Source organism: Balaenoptera borealis (genome assembly GCF_965194805.1).
Source record: "Balaenoptera borealis genome assembly, chromosome: 8".
In the NCBI taxonomy this organism is placed as follows: domain Eukaryota; kingdom Metazoa; phylum Chordata; class Mammalia; order Artiodactyla; family Balaenopteridae; genus Balaenoptera; species Balaenoptera borealis.
In genome coordinates, this window is record NC_138865.1 from 31,369,053 (window position 1) to 31,381,599 (window position 12,547).

The following is a 12,547-nucleotide window of genomic DNA, read 5'->3' on the forward strand; positions in this document are numbered from 1 at the left end:
CTCCCCTTGTGTTCAGTTAATTTTTGTAGTAACACGTTTGGATTCTCTTCTCATTCCCTTTTGTGTATATTCTATAGATATTATCTTTGTGGTTAACATTGGGGATGTTATAACATTCTAAAGTTATAACTATTTAAAATTCATACCAAACCAATTTTTTTTTTTAAATTTATTTATTTATGGCTGTGTTGAGTCTTCGTTTCTAGGCGAGGGCTTTCTCTAGTTGTGGCAAGCGGGGGCCACTCTTCATCGCGGTGCGCGGGCCTCTCACTATCGCGGCCTCTCTTGTTGCGGAGCACAGGCTCCAGACGCGCAGGCTCAGTAATTGTGGCTCACGGGCCTAGTTGCTCCGCGGCATGTGGGATCTTCCCAGACCAGGGCTCGAACCCGTGTCCCCTGCATTGGCAGGCAGACTCAACCACTGCACCACCAGGGAAGCCCCCAAACCAATTTTGATCACATAAAAAAAACTTTACTCCTTTACATCTCTGCCCCCTCTTTATTTTATTGATGTTGTAAGTTGCATCTTTATATACTGTGTACCTACTAACATATTTATAAATATATTTTATGCTTTTGTCTTTTAAATCCTGTAGAATAAAAAGTGGAGTTACAGGCTCAAATGACAAAGTAATGATTTTTATATTTGCCCATATATTTACCTTTATGGGAGAACTTTATATTTTCATATGGCTTCTACTTATTGTCTAGAATCCTTTAATTTGATCTTGAATGACTTTAGAATTTTTTTTAGGGCAGGCCTAGTGGTAATGTATTCCCTCAGGTTTTATCTGGAATGTCTTAATTTCTCCCTCATTTCTGAAGGATAGTTTTGCCAGATATAGAAATTTTGGTTCACAATTTTTCTTTCTGCATTTTATCAGCATTTTATTAAATATATAATCCCACTACTATATGGACTGTGTAAGAGTCCTGCCAAGAAATCTGCTAATATTCTATTGAGGATCCCTTGTATGTGCTGAGTCACTTTTCTCCTGCTGCTTTCAAGATTCTCTTGTTGCCTTTGTCTTTTGACAGTTTGATTATAAAGTGTCTCACTGTGAGTCCCTTTTTGTCCTACTTGGAGTTGGTTGAGCCTCTTGTATTTCTATATCCATGCATTTCCTCAAGTTTAGGAAGTTTGGGGTGATTATTTCTTCAAATAATCTCTCTGACCCTTTTTCTTTCTCTTGCTCTTCTCCTTTAAGATCCCCATAATGTATATATTAGTCTGTTTGATGGTATCCCATACATCCCTTAGACTCTGTTCACCTTTATTTTCTTATTTCTCAGATTCAATAATTTCAAGTGACCTGTATTCAAGTTCACTGATTCTTTCTTCTGCCTGTTGGCAACTGTTTTTGAACTCCTTTAGTGAGTTTTTCAGTTCAGCTACTGAATTTTTAGATCCAGAATTTGGTTTTCTTTATAATTTCTCTTTGTCAATGTTCTCATTTTGTTTATATACTGTTCCCCTGATTTCCTTTAGTTCTTTATCCATGTTCTCCTTTTTGCTCTTTGAGAATATTTAAGACAGTTATTTTCAAGATTTTTCAGGGACAATTTGTGGATATTTATATTGTTTTCTTAAATGGGCCTGAAAGTATGTTGATATTAAAGGAAAAAAAGTTTGAAATCTAAGGAGAAAAAAGCTTATCTGTGGAAAATTCTCCCAAGTATTAGGTCATCAGATGTGTAAATCTGTAAGCTACATATTTGGTTTGAATATCTTCCCAGTCAAAACAGAAGTTTTAACCTGTACTTATTAATGCAATAAACACACACACACACTTACTTTTTGAAAATCAGAATGCCTATGTTTGTAGGATAAAGACTTCTGGCAGTACTACAGTGATTCCATTTGTGTATGAAGTCACACATTTTATAAGCCCAACATAATGGGCTCTATCTTAGGGTATCTGATATTTGCTATCATAATGAAGTCTAACAGTTTCATATAAAAGAACAGAAAATTGACCACTTATATGAAATTAGCTGAAATCCTGTAGCTAATAAATGAAATAATTTTGATAGGGTTTTTCTTAAATTTGACAACAATCCCAAAATTTTCCATAACATTACCACTAATGATTTGTGAAGCTAATGAATTTTCTATGCCACCTATAATAAACACAGTCAAGCATGACATCAGAATCTATTTTCTCTATAGAAAAAAAAAAAACCCTGCAAACTTACTTTCAAATGAGAACCAATCAAAGAATAAGCAGCCATTGAAGTATAGAAAAATATATTACAGAATACACTAGACAATTAATATAAACATTATGGTATTTTATATACTTTGTGATATTTCTGTAGTTTTCAAAACTTTCTTAAATATGTAATTCATGAAAAGAGGAACCAAGATGGCAGAGTAGAAGGACGTGCTCTCACTCCCTCTTGCGAGAACACCAGAATCACAACTAGCTGCTGGACAATCATTGACAGGAAGACACTGGAACTCACCAAAAAAGATACCCCACATCGAAAGACAAAGGAGAAGCCACAATGAGACGGTAGGAGGGGCGCAATCAGATTAAAATCAAGTCCCATAACTGGTGGGTGGGTGACTCACAGACTGGCGAACACTTATACCACAGAAGTCCGCCCACTGGAGGGAAGGTTCTGAGCCCCACGTCAGGCTTCCCAACCTGGGGGTCCGACAACGGGAGGAGGAATTCATAGAGAATCAGACTTTGAAACCTAGTGGGAATTGATTGCAGGACTTTGACAGGACTGGGGGAAACAGAGACCCCACTCTTGGAGGGCGCACACAGAATAGCGTGCGCATTGGGACCCAGGGGAAGGAGCAGTGACCCTGGGGGAGACTGAACCAGACCTACCTGCTAGTGTTGGAGGGTCTCCTGCAGGGGCGGGGGCTGGCTCTGTTTCACCGTGGGGACAAGGACACTGGCAGCGGAGGTTCTGGGAAGTACTCCTTGGTGTGAGCCCTCCCAGAGTCTGCCATTAGCCCCACCAAAGAGCCCAGGTAGGCTCCAGCGTTGGGTTGCCTCAGGCAAAACAACCAACAGGGAGGGAACCCAGCCCCACCCATCAACAGTCAAGTGGATTAAAGTTTTATGGAGCTCTGTCCGCCACAGCAACAGTCAGCTCTACCCACCACCAGAGCCTCCCATCAAGCCTCTTAGATAGCCTCAACCACCAAAGGGCAGACAGCAGAAGCAAGAAAAACTATAATCCTGCAGCCTGTGGAACAAAAACCAGATTCACAGAAAGATAGACAAGATGAAAAGGCAGAGGGCTACATACCAGATGAAGGAACAAGATAAAACCCCAGAAAAACAACTAAATGAAGTGGAGATAGGCAACCTTCAGGAAAAAGAATTCAGTATAATGATAGTGAAGATGATCCAGGACCTCGGAAAAAGAATGGAGGCAAAGATCGAGAAGATGCAAGAAATGTTTAACAAAGACCTAGAAGAATTAAAGAACAAACAAACAGATATGAACAATACAATAACTGAAATGAAAACTACACTAGAAGGAATCAATAGCAGAATAACGGAGGCAGAAGAACGGATAAGTGACCTGGAAGACAGAATGGTGGAATTCACTGCTGTGGGACAGACTAAAGAAAAAAGAATGAAAAGAAATGAAGACAGCCTAAGAGACCTCTGGGACAACATTAAACGCAACAACATTTGCATTATAGGGGTCCCAGAAGGAGAAGAGAGAGAGAAAGGACCAGAGAAAATATTTGAAGAGATTATAATCGAAAACTTCCCTAACATGGGAAAGGAAATAGCCACCCAAGTTCAGGAAGCACAGAGAGTCCCATACAGGATAAACCCAAGGAGAAACATGCCAAGACACACAGTAATCAAATTGGCAAAAATTAAAGACAAAGAAAAATTATTGAAAGCAGCAAGGGAAAAATGACAAATAACATACAAGGGAACTCCCATAAGGTTAACAGCTGATTTCTCAGCAGAAACTCTACAAGCCAGAAGGCAGTGGCATGATATACTTAAAATGATGAAAGGGAAGAACCTACAACCAAGATTACTCTACCCGGCAAGGATCTCATTCAGATTTGATGGAGAAATCAAAACCTTTACAGACAAGCAAAAGCTAAGAGAATTCAGCACCACCAAACCAGCTCTACAACAAATGCTAAAGGAACTTCTCTAAGTGGGAAATACAAGAGAAGAAAAGGACCTACAAAAACAAACCCAAAACAATTAAGTAAATGGTCATAGGAACATACATATCGATAATTACCTTAAACGTGAATGGATTAAATGCTCCAGCCAAAAGACACAGGCTTGCTGAATGGATACAAAGACAAGACCCATATATATGCTGTCTACAAGAGACCCACTTCAGACCTAGGGACACATACAGACTGAAAGTGAGGGGATGGAAAAAGATATTCCATGCAAATGGAAATCAAAAGAAAGCTGGAGTAGCTATCCTCATATCAGATTAAATAGACTTTAAAATAAAGAATATTACAAGAGACAAGGAAGGACACTACATAATGATCAAGGGATCAATCCAAGAAGAAGATATAACAATTATAAATATATATGCACCCAACATAGGAGCACCACAATACATAAGGCAACTGCTAACAGCTATAAAAGAGGAAATCGACAGTAACACGATAATAGTGGCGGACTTTAACACCTCACTTACACCAATGGACAGATCATCCAAAATGAAAATAAATAAGGAAACAGAAGCTTTAAATGACACAATAGACCAGATAGATTTAATTGATATATATAGGACATTCCATCCAAAAACAGCAGATTACACGTTCTTCTCAAGTGCGCACGGAACATTCTCCAGGATAGATCACATCTTGGGTCACAAATCAAGCCTCAGTAAATTTAAGAAAATTGAAATCATATCAAACATCTTTTCTGACCATAATGCTATGAGATTAGAAATCAATTACACGGAAAAAAACGTAAAAAACACAAACACATGGAGGCTAAACAATACGTTACTAAATAACCAAGAGATCACTGAAGAAATCAAAGAGGAAATCAAAAAATACCTAGAGATAAATGACAATGAACACACGATGATCCAAAACCTATGGGATGCAGCAAAAGCAGTTCTAAGAGGGAAGTTTATAGCTATACAAGCCTACCTAAAGAAACAAGAAAAATCTCAAGTAAACAATCTAACCTTACACCTAAAGGAACTAGAGAAAGAAGAACAAACAAAACCCAAAGTTAGCAGAAGGAAAGAAATCATAAAGATCAGAGCGGAAATAAATGAAATAGAAACAAAAAAAACAAGAGCAAAGATCAATAAAACTAAAAGCTGGTTCTTTGAGAAGATAAACAAAATTGATAAGCCATTAGCCAGACTCATCAAGAAAAAGAGGGAGAGGACTCAAATCAATAAAATTAGAAATGAAAAAGGAGAAGTTACAACAGACACCGCAGAAATACAAAACATCCTAAGAGACTACTACAAGCAACTCTATGCCAATAAAATGGACAACCTGGAAGAAATGGACTAATTCTTAGAAAGGTATAACCTTCCAAGACTGAACCAGGAAGAAACAGAAAATATGAACAGACCAATCACAAGTAATGAAATTGAAACTGTGATTAAACATCTTCCAACAAACAAAAGTCCAGGACCAGATGGCTTCACAGGGAATTCTATCAAACATTTAGAGAAGAGTTAACACCTATCCTTCTCAAACTCTTCCAAAAAATTGCAGAGGAAGAAACACTCCCAAACTCATTCTATGGGGCCACCATCATCCTGATACCAAAACCAGACAAAGATACTACAAAAAAAGAAAATTACAGACCAATATCACTGATGAATATAGATGCAAAAATCCTCAACAAAATACTAGCAAACAGAATCCAACAACACATTAAAAGGATCATACACCACGATCAAGTGGGATTTATCCCAGGGATGCAAGGATTCTTCAATATATGCAAATCAATCAATGTGATACACCATATTAACAAATTGAAGAATAAAAACCATATGATCATCTCAATAGATGCAGAAAAAGCTTTTGACAAAATTCAACACCCATTTATGATAAAAACTCTCCAGAAAGTGGGCATACAAGGAACCTACCTCAACATAATAATGGCCATATACGACAAACCCACAGCAAACATCATTCTCAATGGTGAAAAACTGGAAGCATGTCCTCTAAGATCAGGAACGAGACAAGGATGTCCACTCTCACCACTATTATTCAACATAGTTTTGGAAGTCCTAGCCACAGTAATCAGAGAAGAAAAAGAAATAAAAGGAATACAAATTGTAAAAGAATAAGTAAAACTGTCACTGTTTGCAGATGACATGATACCATACATAGAGAACCCTAAAAATGACACCAGAAAATTACTAGAGCTAATCAATGAATTTGGTAAAGTTGCAGGATACAAAATTAATGCACAGAAATCTCTTGCATTCCTATAAAATAATGATGAAAAATCTGAAAGAGAAATTAAGGAAACACTCCTATTTACCACTGCAACAAAAAGAATAAAATACCTAGGAATAAACCTACCTAGGGAGACAAAAGACCTGTATGCAGAAAACTCTAAGACACTGATGAAAGAAATTCAAGATGATACCAACAGATGGAGAGATATACCATGTTCTTGGATTGGAAGAATCAATATTGTGAAAATGACTACATTACCCAAAGCAATCTACAGATTCAATGCAATCCTTATCAAATTACCAATGGCATTTTTTACGGAGCTAGAACAAATCATCTTAAAATTTGTATGGAGACACAAAAGACCCCGAATAGCCAAAGCAGTCTTGAGGCAAAAAAATGGAGCTGGAGGAATCAGACTCCCTGACTTCAGACTATACTACAAAGCTACAGTAATCAAGACAATATGGTACTGGCACAAAAACAGAAACATAGATCAATGGGACAAGATAGAAAGCCCAGAGATAAACCCACGCACCTATGGTCAACTAATCTATGACAAAGGAGGCAAAGATATACAATGGAGAAAACACAGTCTCTTCAAGGAGTGGTGCTGGGAAAACTGGACAGCTACATGTAAAAGAATGAAATTAGAACACTCCCTAACACCATACACAAAAATAAACTCAAAATGGATTTGAGACCTAAATGTAAGACCGGACACTATAAAACTCTTAGAGGAAAACATAGGAAGAACACTCTTTGACATCAATCACAGCAAGATCTTTTTTGATCCACCTCCTAGAGTAATGGAAATAAAAACAAAAATAAACAAATGGGCCCTAATGAAACTTCAAAGCTTTTGCACAGCAAAGGAAACCATAAACAAGACGGAAAGACAACCTTCAGAATGGGAGAAAATATTTGCAAACGAATCAACAGACAAAGGATTAATCTCCAAAATATATAAACAGCTCATTCAGCTCAATATTAAATAAACAAACAACCCAATCCAAAAATGGGCAGAAGACCTAAATAGACATTTCTCCAAAGAAGACATACAGATGGCCAAGAAGCACATGAAAAGCTGCTCAACATCACTAATTATTAGAGAAATGCAAATCAAAACTACAATGAGGTATCACCTCACACCAGTCAGAATGGGCATCATCAGAAAATCTACAAACAACAAATGCTGGAGAGGGTGTGGAGAAAAGGGAACCCTCTTGCACTGTTGGTGGGAATGTAAATTGATACAGCCACTATGGAGAACAGTATGGAGGTTCCTTAAGAATCTAAAAATAGATTTACCATATGATCCAGCAATCCCACTACTGGGCATATACCCAGAGAAAACCATAATTCAAAAAGACACATGCACCCCAATGTTCATTGCAGCACTATTTACAATAGCCAGGTCATGGAAGCAACCTAAATGCCCATCGACAGACAAATGGTTAAAGAAGTTGTGGTACATATATACAATGGAATATTACTCAGCCATAAAAAGGAATGAAATTGAGTCATTTGCTGAGCCGTGGATAGATCTAGAGACTGTCATACAGAGTGAAGTAAGTCAGAAAGAGAAAAACAAATATCATATATTAATGCATGTATGTGGAACCTAGAAAAATGGTACAGATGAGCCAGTTTGCAGGGTAGAAGTTGAGACACAGATGTAGAGAACGGACATATGGACACCAAGGGGGGAAAACTGCTGTGGGGTGCGGATGGTGGTGTGCTGAATTGGGCGATTGGGATTGACATGTATACACTGATGTGTATAAAATTGAAGACTAATAAGAATATGCAGTATAAAACAAACAAAGAAAACAACTAATACTAAACTTTCATTGGGTTATTTGTATGGAAATATGTTAATATAAATGTTTCAGACATTACATGAAATTTCAAAAAAAAATATGTAAATCATTGTGATTTATTTTCTTGTTATAGACATTCATAAGCAGAGGTAATTTTGTACCTATTTTGTCTTCTTTTATTTAAAGAGTTTCCCTTAAAACTCTGTAAGCATCAAGGCCTATAGAGTTTTGGACATCACTGACATGTTCCCTGGACTAAGTTAGTTTACCTGTGTAATCCTAGTCCGAGGAGGAGGTGGGTTTCTCAGAGAAACAAACATGCAATACCCATCACTGCCATGGGAACATGAACTCACTGAAGATTAGGAGAGTGGCAATAGCTCCTGGCCTGCAGTAGCATATATTTACTAAGACTTTCTACTGTTTAAATGAATTAGCTACTGCTGTGTAATAAAGTACTACAAACACTTGATGGCCAAAGCAACAACCACTTATTTAGCTCCTGAGTGGCTCTGTTGATCTGGGCCAGGTCCAGCTAATTTTGGATAGGCTGCTGGTGCTTCTGCATCAGCCATCCAGTGGGCCAAAAGTTGGCTGGTTTAGGATGGTCTCAGCTGTGATGACTCATCTCCACTCATCTTCCAGGTAGTCAGTCTCTCATCCTCTAGGAGGCTAGCCGGAGTGTTCATATGGTAGTTGGGTAGGTTCCAGGAGAGAGAACAAATCACATGGGGCTTCTTGAGACCTGGATTCAGAACTGACCATCACTCTTCTGTTGCATTCTGTCAGCCTAAGCAAGCAGATGTCTCTCCTTTCCCTAAAGCAGTTAAGGAACACCCTGGTAAAGGAGACCCAGCATCTTTGACAAATTTGATGGTGACCCTTTGCTATTGGCCTGAATTGACAGTGGGAGATACTACCATGGCAATACCAATGAGGATGTAGAGATTCCAGAATGGCAGAAACCAAGAGGCAGCACTTAATTATCAGTGGGAAGGTGGATATAATTACATAATACAGCAGTGCAAGAGTGGTTACCAAGTACCTTGACCTTTGGATTGTATAACAGTGGCTACTTTGTCATAGTGTCCCTAGGGGCAAGGTAAATGTAGAGCACACTAGCATTTCTTTAATTGCATGATACTGGCTCCTCCCCTAGTATACAGAATTCGTGTCAGTTCACAGACACACAAACCAATCAATGAGGGGACTGTTGACTGTTTTTCCTATCTGAAGAAAAACATGGTAATACCAGTGTGTGCGTGTGTGTGTGTGTATTGTCCTATTTCCCAAAGGTTGTTGAAGTTATTATTCAGAGTAACTGTGGGGATGGGGAATATGAAGACTCTTCAAAGCCTCCATAAACCCAATCTGTGAATAGCCCCAGCTCCACAATGTATAAGTGGGATAGATGTGGGAATAGATGCTGCAGAATCCTCACACTGATCTTCAAACTTGTAGAGTAAGAGCTATTTCAATAGAAAGAGCCAAGTGGAAACCCTGGAAACTGACATTTTAGCCAAAACAACAACTCAGAAAGAATAATGCACTTCAGGAGGATTTACTGAGATTAATGCCAGAAGAGTCATAAAAGATGTAGTGGTAGTAGTCTCCATCATATTCCTTTTCCATTTATGACCCTTGCAAAACCAGAAGAATCATAATGGATAACAGTAGTCTGCTATAACAAAGTATGGTAGTCTCAATTTATAACTTCTATGCTGAGTGTTGAATCGTTGCTAAAAGACATCTACCAAATTCAGACACTTAGTATGTGGTGTTGACCTGGTGATCACATTACTTTCCATTCTCATTAATGAAGAGGCTGGGCTTCCCTGGTAGCGCAGTGGTTAAGAATTCGCCTGCCAATGCAGGGGACACGGGTTCGAGCCCTGGTCCGGGAAGATCCCACATGCTGCGGAGCAACTAAACCCGTGTGCCACAGCTACTGAGCCCGCATGCTGCAACTATTGAAGCCCACGCGCCTAGAGCCCATGCTCCGCAACAAAGAGAAGCCATCACAGTGAGAAGCCCATGCACTGCAATGAAGAGGAGCCCCCGCTCACCGCAACTAGAGAAAGCCTGCGTGCAGCAATGAAGACCCAATGCAGCCAAAAATAAATAAATAAATAAATAAATAAATGTATTTATTTTAAAAAAAAGAGGCTCATGAGCAGTTGGCTTTTTCATGGGAAAACAGAAGTATACATTCATTGTCTTGCCAGGGGCCCATGTTAACATTCTTGCTCTTTGTCACATATAGTTCACAGGGACCTTGACTTTATGCAGAAATACCACAACAGTCCACAATAATATCAAAATCTTGATTGGACCTGGTGAACAAGAGTGACAAACAACTCAGATGACCTAGTAATTTACATTTGAGTTTAGCTGATCAGTAGGGCTGCCTTAGGCTGACTCTGTCTCTCAGCTGAGGTCACTGCTTCTCTCAAGGCAACCTTCTGCACATGAATTTCACCTTCTGTGTTCCAGCAACCCTCAGTGCTCCTCCTCACTTTGGTCTTGGAGTTAGCAATAGCTCCACAGGTACAAGTTCTGGGTGTATCACTATCTCTTGTTTGTTTCCCTACCTCCTGCTCACACATTTAAAAGTTCCTGTATTAAACCCTCATAAGTTGCCTGAAGTATCCCATCTGTACTCTGCTAGGACCTTGGTGGGACATGTCCCAGTGGTTGGAAATTCTCAGGAGAGAATATTTTCTCAATTCACCTATAAGGGATGACAGCTTTCCATGTATGGAAAGTCTATGTATGTCTCTGTCTTGGCCTCCCAATTTCACATAGGTCTCAATGTTTGTACTGTGTCTTTTTGTACTGCAGTCTTTTAAAGTTCAGCTGTGGGGTTCTAAAGTAAAATGCTTTAGTTTTTGCTTATTTTCATGGATTCATAATCACAGGTGACTTTGATTACTTGCAGTAATTAACTCTGAAGGATTCAGAGGATTTTCCTCTCAAACCAGCCCCAGTCTGAATTCAAAATACTAACCTCCCTCCCCCATATACTCTCATATTCCTTAGATTGAAATTCTATTATGGTATGTTTGTTTGCTACCTTTATCTCCATCTAATTAATACTCTGCCCAGGATTAGAGCAAATGTTTCTTACTACTCTTACTCCACAATGCCAGCTGAAGTGTCTTTTTCTGATCCATAGAAGGCAGTTTTTTCCTAATACAGTTAACATAATTATTCTGGGCTTGCCAATCAAAATCTACTACACCTAGAATGATGAGACAAAATTTACTTCATTTTTTACCATAACACATTTTCAAAGAGTACATCACCAGAAAATTGTGTCCAGTTTTTTCTTGACATAGCACACTCTATGCTCACATCATCATGTCTGGCTTTGGATATGTAGCTGCAGACAGAAGGGACATCATCACCAATGGGGAAACAGGCATGCAGCTGGTTCTATTACCAAACATATAAAGCAAAGGTTGGACAGAGATATAGCTAACGTTGGAAAAACCTGACAAGCCTATGCTTAATTGGCTCACTCTTGGATTTGGATTTGAATACATGAATTATCTGAGAGGGTATCACCGCATTTTTAATCTCAGGAGGGACTGAGATAATAAAGGCACCCAAGTTATAACTCTGCCCGGAGTCTTGAGTTCTGTCTGATTTGAAAGGTTCTCTGGTTCATCAATTATGAAAGAGGATTTTCACCAAAAATAGCTTTCTGTTTGTGTCAAGGCTATTCAGAGAATGTTATAATTATCTATTTTCCAAAACTACTCAATTGACAGATAAGTGGAACAACTAAAACCGAACTATTTTTGTTATCCAAGATTGTTTTTCATTTTTAAATTTGTATATTTTCCTAAATATTTATAACTAAGGTATAGAGTATAACACAAGAAAATTATTTTTTTAATCCCTTAAAATATACATTAACAGGTATCTAGGACCCAAACAAAAATGTAGGCCAAATATACACAATTGTGGAATTTTAAGCAATATTTAAGGAACAGCAGTTAGATGCTAATTACACTTCATAAAGTCAGGCTGATCAAATATGCCTTCCTTGGGTCTCATGGATGTACAGGCCTAACATTAGGTCTGTTGTATTATTTTAAAACATTTCCCCTTGGCGCTTTAACATTAACGAGGTATGATCACAGCACTTCTCAGTATGATACACTGGCCCTGAAGGTAAGTGACAGACCTGCCAACTGCTGACTGCCAACTGGCAAGTGGTGGTGAGAGCTAGAGTGTGAATCCTGGCTCTAGCACTCACTTGCTGAGTGACTTCAGACAAATGATTTCCATCTGAGGCTCAGTTAAAATATTAAATATG

The 12,547-nt window shown here is 38.5% G+C and overlaps 1 long non-coding RNA gene across 14 annotated transcripts in view; it reads right to left on the reverse strand.

Moving 5' to 3' along the window:
• The window catches only part of LOC309634366, a 111,846-nt gene that overhangs the window by 59,203 nt on the left and 40,096 nt on the right, over window positions 1–12,547 (reverse strand). The window contains exon 4 of one of the 14 annotated variants that reach the window (XR_014248052.1): window positions 10,605–11,658. The exons of the other annotated variants lie outside the window; for them this stretch is intronic. This is a non-coding gene — a long non-coding RNA (uncharacterized lncRNA). Of the gene's footprint in view, window positions 1–10,604; window positions 11,659–12,547 lie in introns of those variants that run through there. 14 annotated transcript variants of the gene reach the window in all.